The 14,904-nt window shown below is 37.5% G+C and overlaps 1 non-coding gene across 1 annotated transcript; it reads left to right on the top strand.

The window, feature by feature from the left end:
• The first annotated feature begins 14,474 nt into the window (after positions 1–14,474).
• Positions 14,475–14,688, top strand: LOC120365390 (small nucleolar RNA U3). Its single transcript, XR_005580337.1, has one exon. It is a non-coding gene; the product is annotated as a small nucleolar RNA U3 (small nucleolar RNA).
• The last annotated feature ends 216 nt before the right edge of the window (positions 14,689–14,904 follow it).

The following is a 14,904-nucleotide window of genomic DNA, read 5'->3' as shown; positions in this document are numbered from 1 at the left end:
GGCACATCTTACATGGTGGCAGGTGGGAGAGCTTGTGCAGGGGAACTGCCACTTACAAAACCATCAGATCTCATGGGACTTATTCACTACCATGAGAACAATATGGGGGGAAACCACCTCCATGATTCAATTATCTTCACCTGGCCCCATCCTTGACATGTGGGGATTATTATAGTTCAAGGTGAGATTTTGGTGGGGACACAGCTAACCCATATCACCTTCCTTGGTTTTCAAAGCCAGCAATGGCAAATTGAGTCTCTGTCACATTGTGAAAGTGTGACTTGATTTTTATACCTCCCTCTTCCAGGGTCTCATCCAGGCTAGAATACAGTGTCACAAGCTTGATTCACTGCAGCCTCGACCTCCAAGTTTCAGGCGGTCCTCCCATTTCAGCCTCCTGAGTAGCTAGGATTACAGGCACTTGCCACCACACCCAACTAATTCTTTTTAAATTTTTTTATTTTTAGTAGCAATGAGGTCTCACTATGCTACCCAGGCTGGTCTTGAACTCTTGGGCTCAAGTAATCCTCCTACCTCAGCTTCCCAATGTGTTGGGATTACAGGCTTGAACCACCATGCCTGGCCAAAATTTCTATATTGTAAGGTCAATGGATTAGCAAACTTAATTCCATCTGCAGCCTTAGTACCTCATTTCCATGAAATCTAACATGTTCATAGATTCTGAGGATTTGGCCAAGGATATCTTTGAGAGGCCATTATTCTGTCTGTCACCTCATCCATCTGTTAACAGTTTACTCTGCCATTAAGGAAAGTATTAGAAGAAGAGGAGGAGGAGGAGGAAAAGGAGGAAGCTCTCAGCATCCAATCTTTATAAACTCAAATCCATAAGGTAAAAAAGTAATGGCTTGCTTTTTTAATTGACCTTTTTTGGGCCTTACAAATTAGATTGTATAGAGAACATAGGCTACACATGTATCCATGCAACCAAATACATCTTGCCTCAAAAGAGCAATGGATATAAACATATCCAATTGAAAAAAACTTTATCCATTTCATTCTTTTAAGAGTGACCAAATAAGTTTATTCTGTGAACTCAGAGATAGAAAAAATCAGTCAAAACACAAACATTTTTCATTGAATAACTGCTTTTAGTATTAACCTACAAATGAAATATGATGTATAATCTATTCTATTATGTCTTAAGGAAATATCGCTATCCTTAGTGATGATTAGATTTTTCACATTGTGTATCCATATGTCAATAGTATCCTTTGCCAATGTCTCCAGTATAGAATATATCTATGTTATAATAACTCAAACTAATTTCTGCTTCTCTTTTTCTCATTTTTTTTTTTTGGCTCGGTACCGTGTAATCTAATGAGAGTTCTCTCCAATAGCAGATTATGACAGGATGAGCTTTAAATCAGAACTATCTGCATATTCAGAAACCCAACAGTTCATAAGAGGTACAAGTTATTACTACATCTATTATCATTTGAGAGGACAAAAACGAATAAAATAACTTGAAATACTGCTTAGAAAGAAAGCTATGATTTGAAAATGGCTATCACTTTCCTTATTCATATAAGTTCCTCATGGTGGTAATGAATATAATTTCATTCTTAGACTGACTGCTTCCATAGTCATAACACTCTACTTTTAGACAAAATACTTACTATTTTAGAACAAGTAATATTAGGGACAATTGATGAATCATGGGACAATTTGGTTAACTGCTTCTCAGGATACAATGTGAATTAAATAGTGTTTTTTAACTGTATGACTCTCAAGGGCAAAGACCACAATCACTTTTGCACCAACCTAATAGTAGATTATCTAATTTTGCATAAAAATATTCCAAACTTACTGTATTGAAACAACAAATATTTAGCATTTCACAGAATGTGGGTCAGAAATGCGTTGATGGTTTAGCCGGGTTGTTCTAATTCAGAGTATCTCATGAGGTTATAATGAAAATGTCATCCATGGCTGCAGTAATATGAAGACCTGACTGGAGCTGAAATACCCACTTCTAAGCTCACCCATACAATTATCAGAAGAAGGTCTCAGTTCCTATCTACACAAGCCTCTTCACAGGACTGTTCATGACATGGCTCCTGGCTTCCCCAGAGCAAATGGTTAAGAGAGAGGAAAAATGCACAGTACTTCTAAAAACCTATCATTGGAGGTAACACATCATCAGTTCTGCCATGTTCTATTGGTCACATACACCAACCCTGGTAAAACATCGAAGGAGACTATACAAGGGCACGGATACTAGGAGGAATGGATTGTTGGGGTCATCTTCAAGACTGGCTACCACAGTCTATTCTATAACCCCCAATGAATCAAGTTTCTCTCACGTACAAAATACACTCCCTCCCTCCAAAAACCCATCAATCTCATCCCATAACAGTATGATTTCAGAGTCCAGAATATCACCATTTAAAAGTGGTTTAGTTGTGAAAGAGGCTTATTGTGTATAATTCTTTAACTGTAGCTTCTTGATAATTGTTGATTTTAGTCCAAAGATTTACAAACAAAAGAAACAAAGTTATTTTCCCCCAAACATGGAATACACAATAGGGGCAGGCATAGGACCACTGATACTGACATTTATAAAGAAGGAAATAAGAGTCACGGAAGTCTCCAGATTATAGCAATTATGAAATCATCTGGGCACATGTTGGCTGATCTTGTTTGGATGGCAGATTAGGATGGCAGATCACTTGATTGTACCTGAGAATAATCCTCCACGGCTTTTAGCTCCATGCTATGAATCTCTTGATTCCACCCTCTGAGTCATTCTTCATTTCCTCATAAAAAGTAGTATGCGTTCACACATGTGAGTAGTTTTTTCACTATCATTATTTGAACAAATGTGGAAATTCAAAGCCTATATTTTAGTTTGTAGTGTCTCTATCCCTTATAGTCTAAGCTTGTGGTGTTTCTGTGAATATGATAATCTTAAATACTTTGTGAGTTTTCTGTGAAACTCACTGGGATTCACTCCAATAAATAAAAGCCACACCCAAAAACATCTTTCACGAAAGTCCTTCTCTACCTTTGTCTTCTGCTGAGACAACTATAGGACAAAACTCTTAAGTGTTTTAGATTTATTGTTTGTGAGGATCTGTGAGACACACCCCCCAAAAATGCTTATAAAGCCTTTCCTAAGGCTTTATAAGCATTAAACAATCACTTTATATGCAAAAACCTTTCCTAAGGCTTTATAAGCATTAAACAATTACTCCAAGACACCAGCTTTGATCTTGCTGAATTCACATCAAAAGATTGTGTAGTCTGACCCTGTTCTTTACCAGAAACCACCATGTGTTTTATAACCTAGTCTCAAAATCATTACACTATACCTTATGCTGTACTTTATTGCTCACACAGATCTAATATGATTTTAAAAAGGAGAAATCTGTAAGAGATCATGAATATTAGGAAGTGGGGATCATTGGGAGCCATCTTTGAAGATGGCTACTTCAAGAATTATTTATGAACCACACAGAGCAGTTTATACATCATGGATAAATATACAGAGCATATGTATATATCTATCTGATGTCTAAATTGATGATGATTAGAATAATAAATTTTCTGTCTGAGTGGAGTTGCTTTATCTTCTTCCAACTTCTCGGGGTCCTCAGAAACTATCTTTCAATCATCAGTAGCCAACAGTATACAGGTTTTTTCTTTGTATCACATGTCTTCTGTGAACAGGGTAATTGAATTATTACTATAAAAAATTGGGGAAAAAGTCATATGCAGTATAGCCAAGTCATAATACTAAAGCATTAACTTTGACTCCAGTGACTGCTATTGACCACACATTAAAGGTGAAGTTTGGGTCAGCTATCTTTGAACTAATGGCGATGCAAAGGAATGTCAAACTAAAGTCTCTTTCATCCACGTTCTGCTTTCTTCTTGTAGAAGGAAACAAAATTCATTGCATGGGTCCTGCAAACATTCAGCTGATGTCCAGGCCAAAAGACTGCAGTCTGTTATCTTACATTGGCTTTCACAATCAAAAAGAGGGTTGCAAAATGTTAGTGAACAACGTTCTCACTGAAGATCTATTTTAAAGGTCCTTCCTGATTCCATTGGAATGTAATCATTTTGATGCCAGGCTCACCAAACCAAAGTAGCAGATAATACCCTGAAATAAGCCTTCAGCTGAGCAACTGGAGACATGATAAACACCTGGCTTCAGAAGTTAATGAAAAGCTTGTATTAGCAGCTTTGCTGATCTTTGTTATCAAGGATATATGTGGCTTTGCATGATCATGTCAGTGTTCTAAACAAACAGTGATATGGGCAAGTCCAGACGTCTCATGCAAAACACAGACTCCTTGTGCAACTACACACAAGATTAATGATTTGTTTTAAAGCTAGAAGCTCATATTATTTGAGGGAGCTAACCTTTTTAAAGCAATTTTCAAATGTCTTATTTGTTTCGGACTCCAGAAACAGAGAGAGAAACAATTAAAATCAAATAAAATTAACAAGTAAGGACTCTCAAATTGTTGCAATAAGCAGGTGATTTCAGTACATATTAATCAAGCAATTATTGGATCTCAATAACATCAGCTCTGACTTGCTGACTTCCCAAGGCAGCTCTGAGGCCACTGTGGTAGAGGCTTCTTCATTGTGAGCCTGTGTGTATTTGTAGTTGCAAATCTTTTAGCTTTAACTCTATAAAGTTAGGAATAAGTCGTACTGAGTGGGTTGTGATTTTTTTCTTGCAACTTCTTGTAACTCTGTTCATTCTTGCTTTCATATTTTCTCAGCATATGACAGAATAATAAGAGAATTCTCCCTTACTTTTCATGTCCTTCCCTTCCCCTATACCTTCCCTCTTTTTTGCTGTAAGTTCCCTGACAACTTTTCTCTTTCCATATCCCCGTCAACATGAAATTCTAACTTCCTATTGCTCCATCCATGTACGTCCTCTATGTGTTCTTTAAACAACCAAAATTACAAGCATCTTTCCAAAACTTAGAGGACTTTAAGGATTTTTTAGAAACCATTTGGTGATGTCCATGCTTTTGTTTTAAGCAGACTACACACATATTATTGCAATTAGATGAAGAGCTATTCTGTTTTAAACAATCTACAGAGGAGGCAATTTTAGTTTATTCTTATTGATGCTTGCTGCTTATCAAATCCATGTTCTCATCCCTGGAAATGGGGTATATTTCCTAAGTTCCTTTGCAGTTAAAGTGTCCTTGTGACTGAGCTTTAGCCAGGGACCATGAATAGAAAAAGTCCCACTCATAGAGCTGGGCCATACAAATTTTTCATAAATAGACCTCCATACTCCTCCTCTTCACTCTGACTGGCATAGAGAAGAGTCCCAGAATGACCCTGGAGAACATCTGTTGAAGACAACAAAGCTTCCATCATTCTGTACTTCTGAATGATTGTGTGGAAGTGTCAATTAACCTTTCTTCACCCATCTAGTAAGAATGAATAACAAATATGTCTGTATTGCTTTCAGGCCAGAATATGTTTCTGCCTTATTTGTAATAAAAACTAACATTATTCTAACTAATACAACAGCAGCTTAACGTCAAAACTGTCATTCTGTGAAGCACATGTAGCATTCCATTCCACTGACCCAAGCTTATGAAACCAACACTCTCTCTATGACATGTCTTGGAAATCTTTGGTGATAGTATAAAAGGCTTTTTGGCTCTCTTTCCTTTCTTGTTATCTTAAATTCACTTTTATTTTACATTTAAGAATTAAGGTCTGTACAGAATTCATGATTTTCTTATCAAATTCTCCATTCGTTTTGCATTTCACTACCACTATCAATATTATTTTCTTTCTAGACTTTTTCAGCCACAATTTAAAATTTTCTTACATAATTAAAATGTCTGTTTCCTCTTTTATATGTAAGAATTGGCTAAGAAAAAGTATAAAGAGCAGTTTTTAAAAATGTGGAATCCCAAGTGTGTATACTACATGACTTTATATTGAAAAATTAGCCCACTTTTTGACTTGGCAAAAACACAACTAGCATTTAACTTTACACAATATCTTGTTTTTAGAATTACAATAGGTCTTCTTTTCCAAATACAAAATATCTCTAGGCTGCTTTCTTTCACTCTTTGATGGCAGGTGCATCAAGAACATGTTATTAGTTTAGCTTTTTCTTATAAAAGTAAAATATGTTTGATATTTTATCAGGCCATTCTTCCATTGCTATAAAGAAAATACCTGAGACTGGGTAACTTGGAAAGAAAAGTGATTTAATTGATTCATGATTGTACAGGTTGTATAGAAAGCATGGCAATGGCATCTGTTGGGAAAGCTTCAGGGGGCTTTTACCCATGCAGAAGGCCAAATGAGAGCTTGCACATCACATGTAAAAAGCAGGAGCAAGAGTTAGGGGGGGCAGGTGCCACATACGTTTAAATGAGGTCTTGCAATAACTCATTCACTACTGTGAGGATAGCACCAAACCATGAGGGATCCACCCACATGACCCACCACCTCCCAGAAGGGGCCACTTCCACCATTGGGGGATGACATTTCAATATGAGATTTGGGGAGATAACTATCCAAACCATATCAGATATAAGGAGTCAAACAATACACAATTCAATAAAATAGAAGTAAAATTTGACTTTCTTTCCTGAGATTGAGTTTATGTAAAGTCTAATGCCAACTGCTCAAAAACACATGAGCTACTAGATTATATGTAACAGATATTGAAATAAGGTGTGGTAAACAAAGACAGTGCCCTATTGAAAATAAAGTGTCCACATTCTTCAAGGACCATGTCAAAGAAAATCTGATTCTTAACATGAGACTGGATATTTGTCCTCATATGGGAGAGAGACCAACTAGGTTAGAATGCTATTGCCCAAGAGAGATATAAGAGGAGAACTGGGGAAGGAAATGGGGTCTTTGCTTAGGGTTAGAAGCATTTGTAAACAGAGATAAGAACTGCTGTGATGCCTATGCTACGTGCAAGAAGGGGCCCTCAAACCTTGCTCCAAAGTCAGAGATTGCTAAAAGAGGATGGTTTCATATTTGGGAATGAAAACTAAAAGGACTGCCTCCTGAAAGGAAAGGAAGATAGATCCCATTTGTGTTTGCAGGTCCAGTGTTGGGAAGAGAAGGTACCAAAATGACTATATCATATAATGATTCTCTCCGACATGGGGCAAAGGGATGTGTATATCAGAATAGTGCAGGTGCCACGCACTCACCTGGGATCAGTGAGGCCCGTTAGGCCTCACTTACCTGAGACCCAGACAAAGACCTAGGCCAGTGGTGATGACCAACAGAAATGGGATGGCAAATTCATGTCCACCAATACAGTTCATATAAAAGACACAAATTGAAATGCAGAAGCAAACATTTAACTTTAAATGGAAGGCCCTCTTCCAGCACCGAAATGAGACTATTAGCCACAGAGGAGGGCTGGTGTGAGCAATAGGAGACCAAGTTCATGATGTTTTTTCCTACCTTCCAGTGTCCTTCACACACAGAAACTGGCAGTGGAGCCACATCTTTAGTCTTGAGGGGAAGGGGCAATGGTGTGCTGTAAACGTTTAACAACTGGTTCTCTAGGGGCAAAATGTGACTTATAATGTTTGATGATTGCCGTAGTGTAAATATTCCCATTCAGGCCAATATCAAGCTCCAAAAGCACATCACTGAACTTTGAGTTGGCAAGAGATGTATACACTAGGCTCTTATGAGCTGTCTCAGGCTGGCTTCATCACATTATCAGGACATGTGAGAGCTGTGGGCATAATATGAGATGATTATGTAATGAAAAATTTTAAGAATTAGTAAAAATGAAATCATTTTATTAATTGAAAAGCTATAGCATCAGATTGAGGAGTTTTCAAAGTTTCTGATAGATGTCCAGTGGGAGAGAGGATTAGATACAACACAATTGGTAACAGTTATCAAAAAAATAAAAGTTGTTTGATGTTTCTAACTTAACAGGTGGGGATTTTTAATCAACCCGGTCATAGAATTCTTGGATATACAGCCAAGCAGTAAACCAAGGGAGGAAATTTGCCAAAGAGGCAGCTCAAAGGTAGCATAGTGGAAGCCAGAGACAAAAGAGTTAAAGTTTCAGTGTATAAGTCTTTAACCTCCTTGGTTTAGTTTCTACCTAAGCATGCTTTTATATGAAATTATTTTCTTAATTTCCTTTTTAGGTGTTCATTGTTAACATACAGAAATATGACTGTTTTTTTTGTAGGCAGATTTTGTATCCTCTAACATTACTGAATTCACTTATTCATTCTAGTAGTTAGGTTTTGTGTGTGTGTGTGTGTGTAAGTCTTCAGGATTCTCTACATGTAAGATTATGTCACCTACAAACAGAGCTCATTTTACTTCTTCATTCTTGGGTAGTTGCCAGGGGCTGGGGGGGTTGGGGAGGAAGAAAGAGATAGCTGTTTAATGGGATAAAGTTATAGATGAATAAGTTCTAGAGATACAACACACAACATAGTGCCTATAGTTAACAATATTATAATATGAACTTAAACATTTGTTAAGAAGGACCAATAACACTGAAGAAAGAACCCAGAAATAAATTAATCTATTTATAGTCAGTTAATCATTAACAAAGGTACCAAGAACATGCAACAGGGAAAGGATAGCCTCTTCAATAAATGCTGAGAAAACTGAATATCCACATGCAGAAGAATGTAATTGGACCCTTAATTCACACTATATACGAAAATCAACTCAAAGTGGATTGAAGACTTAAACATTAGATCTGAAACTATACAACTACTAGAAGAAAACAAAAAAAACGCTTCTTGACATTGGTCTAGGCAATAATGCTTTGGATATGACCCAAAAGCACAAGTAACAAGGCAAAAATAGACAAATGGGATTGAAACAAATTAAAAAGCTTCTCCATAACAAATGAAACAATAGACTAAGTAAAGAGACATCTACAGAGTAGGAGAAAGTACTTGCAAACCATATTTCTGATAAAGAGCTAATGTCCAAAATACATAAGGAACTCAAATCACTCAATTGCAAGGAAGCAAACAACCTGATTAAAAAGGGTACAAAAGACCTGAAAGGACATTTCTCAAAAAGCAATATATAATGGCCAATGCATATATGAATCACTCATATTAGCTCAACATCACTAATTATCAGGGAAATGCAAATTAAATTCACAACGAGATATCTTTTCACACCTGCTAGAAAGCTATTATCCAAAAGACAAAGAATAACAAGTGTTGGTGAGGATATGGAGAAAAGGAAACACTTATCCACTTTTCATGGGTAAATTAATACAGCTATTATAGAAAACAGCATGGAGACTCCTCAAAAAAATTAAAAATAGAGTCACCGTATTATCTAGCAATTCCACTTCTAGGAATACATCCAAAAGAAATGAAATTAGTACGTTGAAGAGATATCTGCACTCCCAAGTTCATTGTGGTATTATTCAAAATAGCTATGCTATGGAATGAACCCAAGTGTCCACTGATGGATGAATGAATAAAGATGATGTGGTATAAATATACAGTGGAATACAAATCAGTCTTATGAAAAGAAAAGCCTGCAATTTGTGACAACATGGATAAACTTGGAAGACATTATGCTAAGTGAAATAAGCCAGGCACTGAAAGACAAACATTGAAAGATCTTACTTACATGTGAAGTCTAAAAAAACCAAGTGATGCAGAACAAAATCAACTCTGGAGAAAAATGTGCACAGGTCAGGGCATACAAACTTCCCACCAAGTACAAGCCCTCTTGGGATAGATCTTACAGACATCTCAAAACACTCAAGGAAATTGTCACTCTGAGGAATAAATAGCAGATGACAAATGGAAGCAACTGCACCCCCAAGAACTGAAAAAAAAATTAAACATTATAAAAGAAACTTTAAGAAAAATTTAAATGTTTGATAAGACAAAAGAAGGTATAGAACAAATAAGAAAAGAAAAACATGAGAACAGAAAACTTGGATTTTGTAAAGAATCAAACGGAACTTCTGGAATAAAAATAGTCACTGAATTAGACAAACTCATTGAGTATGTTAATTAGCAGATTAGACATAGGTAACTATGTAATTGGAAGATATATTTGAGAAAATTATCCAGAAGGCAGTGCAAAAAGAAATAAATGGAAAGTGTGAAGGGTCCAGAGACACGTAGTATAGAATGGGAAGATTCCAACAGCACATAGGAGTTCTAGAGAACAAAAATAGAAAGAGGAGCAGATGGACATGAATAGCAGAACGAGCAGATACTTTCCAGGGATACGTGATATAATGCCTAAGAGACTGCTCCTGTCTTCTTCATTTATCACCTTTCTCTCTTCTATGGTGACTGCACTAATTCCCATGATGAAAATACTATCTTTATGATGGTGGCTCAAAAATGTCTATCTTTGATCCAGACTTCTGTTTTGAATTCCAGACTCATATATATGCACTTGATTATATTCATTTATATATTTCACAGGCACCTAAAAAATGAGCTTGTTGAAACCTGAATATTTTATGTTTATAAATCAATGTTTCCATGTCAGTAAACCATCATCTCTATTCACTCAAATGCTACAGAGAGGTATTTAGGAATCATTTTTGAAACCTTCCTCTCTCTTTTGGCCCTAATCCAATCCTTCACCAAATTCTGTTGACTGAACCTCCAAAAAGCTCTGACACCATCACCTTAGTCCTCTACCACTGCGTGTCTCCTAAATTTTACAATAGTTTCTTAATTAATCCTCCCATTTTCACTCTTGTTAGCCTCCAATTGATTCACCACATAGGAGTCAAAAAGGATGTTTTAAAAACACAAAAGTAGATGATGTCACTCTCCAGCTTACAATCCTCCATTGGCTTCTCTCTTTCTTTGAAAAATTCAAGCTCCTTTGCATAGTTAAGGTAGACACAACAATGTTCCCCATCCAAAGATTTAGAACCTGTGAATATGTTAGGTCACATGGCAAAGGTGAATAAAGGTTTCAGATGAAATTGTGTTGTTAAATTGGCTGACCTTAAAATGAGGAGAGAACCCTGAATTATCCAGGTAGGCCTAATGTAATCACAAGGATCCTCAGAAGCAGGCGTCCCCAAACTACGGCCCTGCGGGCCGCATGCGGCCCCCTGAGGCCATTTATCCGGCCCCCCGCCGCACTTCAGGAAGGGGCACCTCTGTCATTGATGGTCAGTGAGAGGAGCACAGTATGTGGCGGCCCTCCAACGGTCTGAGGGACAGTGAATTGGTCCCCTGTGTAAAAAGTTTGGGGACGCCTGCTCAGAAGTGTAAGAGAAGAACAGCAGAGACAGTGAGGGATTGTAAGAAAGACTACACTGACTTACCATTGCTGGCTGCAAGGACAGAAGTGGGTTATGAGCAAAAAAAAAAAAAAAATGGCAGGTAGAAAAGGCATTCACCTCTAGGCTTTTAGAAAAGAGCACGGTCCTGCCAATATTCTGATTCCAGCCCAGAGAGACCTGTTTTGTACTTCTGACTTCCAAAACGGTAGGATCATAACTTTATGGGTTTTTTGTTTGTTTTTTGTTTTGTTTTGTTTTGTTTTTGAGACAGAGTCTTGCTCTGTCACCAGGCACCAGGCTGGAGTGCAGCGGCACAATCTTGGCTCACTGCAATCTCTGCCTCTCGGGTTCTAGCAATTCTCCTGCCTCAGTCTCCCGAGTAGCTGGGACTACAAGGCGCACGCCACCACGCCCAGCTAATTTTTGTATTTTTTAGTAGAGATGGGGTTTCACCATGTTGGCCAGGAAGGTCTCGATCTCTTGATCTCCAGATCTGCCAGCCTCAGCCTCCCAAAGTGCTGGGATTACAGGCACGAGCCACTGCGCCCAGCCAACTTTATGTTGTTTTAAGCCACAAAGTTTCTGGTAATTTGTTACAACAATAGAAAGTGATACCACAGCTTCCAGGAGTCTGCAGCATTTGGCCATTGTTCCCCTCTTCAGTCCCCCTGAGGCATTCCCCTGCTCACTGTGCTCTGGCCACCCGGCCCTTCTTTCTGCCCTCTATGCTGAGCAATTGGCCAGGATTAGAGCCTTCTTATCTCCCTTTCCCTCTGCTTGAAGTACACTTCACCTGGTGTCTTTGTTCATGTTCTCCCAGAAGTAAACCTTGATGTAAGTATTTCAATTCAAGTTATTCATTTGGAAGGTTGTCTCAGAAACACAGGTAGGGGAGTAGGAGACTAGGTTGGGGAAAACAAATAGCCAATAAGGAAACACTAATAAGGTGGTCACCGCTATGGATATCTGGAGTTTACTTCGCCTGGGGAACTCTGTAAGACAGCACAGACCAGCTCTATTTGTAATATCACTGTATACACAGCACCTAATTTAGGCACTTAATAGATATTTGTTGAATGAATAAATAGAGAATAAATTAATAAAGCAGCTAGCACATGAATAGTGCTCACTAGGTGCTATCTGGAACATGATGAACTTTAATCAATTTATGCTGCTTTGCTATATTTGCAAATTTGTTAATTCTGAAGTCATCTTTTTCATCAATATATACTATGTAGCCTCAACATAGTCACTGAGACTGTTTAATCATAATGCATTGATGCCAACTGAATTTGTAATACTCACTCCAAGAGAAGGAGTGGAAATGAAGGAGCCTCTGTGATCACTTGGAAAATCTTTCAGTATACACGGAAGAGTTGGAAAAAGGGAGATATACTAAGCTGGAGGGAAGGGTTACATGTTCAATGGAAAAATTCCGAGTGATTTTGATATGTACCTTCTCCTTATGACAATGACATGAAATGAGCCCAATCATTCTCATAATTTCATTATTCATTTCAAGCAATTATTGCCTTTGATTTTATTTTTCAAATAATGACCTCTTCTGGGCATGAAGCACTTGCCATCACCTTTCCAGTTTGAAATTCTTTTTTGTAGCATTTAAGCTTTTGATCTTATAAAAGCATTGACCATTTTTTATCCCATAAAAGCAGTTTGTTAAAATCATGAACTAAAGTGTTAAAGTGTCATTCTGTTAAAAGTCTCACAGCTACTGTGTGACATGTGGCTTCTGCTCACAGAATTATTCAAGTAATGGTACTTGAGTATTTATTTTATACATGCTAGGAATCAAAGAATACCAAATAACAACTGTACTAAATAACAGTAGAAAATTAAAGATTCATTCTTATTTTAGTTCTGTATGAGATCTGTGTTTTGGGGGAGGGGCAGATAATAAGAATTAACTGAATGAATTCTTCAAGCTGTTCCTTACACAGGAAGCACTGTCATAATGGGTCACCATTAACAACGGGAATATACTGTATCTTTTAGGTATGTTGGGATGGACATAGAAATGAGACTTACTTTGTTAAGTCACGCCAAGAGTAGTGTTTTTAGCTCAGTAGTGCATTGTATAACACTAGTCTGACTTGTAATGTGTTCAATAGAAAAAAAATTATACTTTGTCCTCTAACATACAATCTTTGTGAAGAGAAAAAAGAAAAGCTACAAACAACAGAAACCATTTAGAAAAATGGCCTTGAGAGCCCCAAGAGATGGGGTGAATATATCTGTCAGTTTGATGTTTGTCCACTACACTCCTTATGGTGAACTTTGAGCTAATTTTTAATGGTTTGAATTGTGACATAAGAAATGATAAATTCTTCCTCTTCTTGGAGTCTGTGGCAGACCAGGGATCATGAAAAATTTATGTAAATAAATGTGCCACTCACTACTAAAGGGAATTCTAGATTCCTCCCAGTTCATTTAAATATGAAAATATATTAGAAGCTGTAGCAAGAACTTTAGCTATTGAGGCCACAGCATACTTTAGTTATTGATTGGCTTTCATTAAAGAAACAGAAGGTAGACCTCCATCTTCCATAAAGCAATAGACTGGCCTAAATGAAAACGAAGGCCCTACAAAAAAGTAAGGACCATTTTGGTTGCTAAGGTGATGAAAGAAGGCTACTGGGGCATGTGGTAGTGAGGTCAGGTGGTCTAAGGTGGCTCAACACTCAAGAGTGGAAATATTTGTGAATGTCTAATGATAACTAGAGTGAGAGAGGAAGGGCATATATTACTAGTTACCAGTTCTCTTAGGAGCTAAAGTGGAAACCGTACAGAGAAACCTTTTAGTGGTGTGATTCAAAATATATTGATGCCTTATGACCATCAAGGTTGTCCTTTTACTGGGGCTGCTGATCTCTTAACAGCATGGTAAAGAGCAAGTAACACAGGAAGGAAAGAAGCTGCTCTGTCAGAGCAAAGAATAGGGAGAGAATTGGTAGGGAAAGGCAAAGGGCAATTAGGTGTAAGAAGCCTTCTCACCGCTTGCTAGCAATTAGAGGAACACATGTTTTCACACACTTAGATTTACTAATATTCATATTTGCAGGTCAGTTTGAGTGACAGCATTTCTGGTCTGTAGAATACATGCCTCTAGGTGTACCCCAAGGAAAAAGAAGTTTGCAACAACAGCATTTCTTTTTCTCTCATCTGGTTTAGAATTGGTGATTCAAGAAAAGGAATAATCACTATGCTTTCAAGGATCATTTTTATAGTTCATTAATAGAGCAGTTCCTCTGAACATGCAGAGCAATGGAATCCATGAGGAAGACAGGCAGTGTTCTGTCCTGAGTGTGAAGGTGGCTCTTGGTGTTGCTTTGCTGCAACTACCACTTGTCACTGATGCCCGTTTTTGTCTTCCTCTGGGACAGTAAGGGAAAGGATGCAGTCTGAATGGTTATCATTGAAAGCAAGAAAGAGAGAGAAGAAAGGAAGAGAGAAACAAAGAAGAAAAAGAGAAAGAAAGATAAGAAAGAAACGAAGGAAGGAAGAAAGGAAGAAAGAAAGTAAAAGAAGAAAAGAAGAAAGAAAGAAAAGAAAAGAAAAAAAAAATAGAAAGAAAACTACCAGATTTTTTCACTGTTAGAGCCCACAGTTACTAATATCCCATTCCT

Source organism: Saimiri boliviensis, chromosome 1, assembly GCF_048565385.1.
Source record: "Saimiri boliviensis isolate mSaiBol1 chromosome 1, mSaiBol1.pri, whole genome shotgun sequence".
NCBI lineage: Eukaryota > Metazoa > Chordata > Mammalia > Primates > Cebidae > Saimiri > Saimiri boliviensis.
Note: the sequence above shows the minus strand (reverse complement) of the source record. Positions and strands in the feature narration are given on the sequence as shown.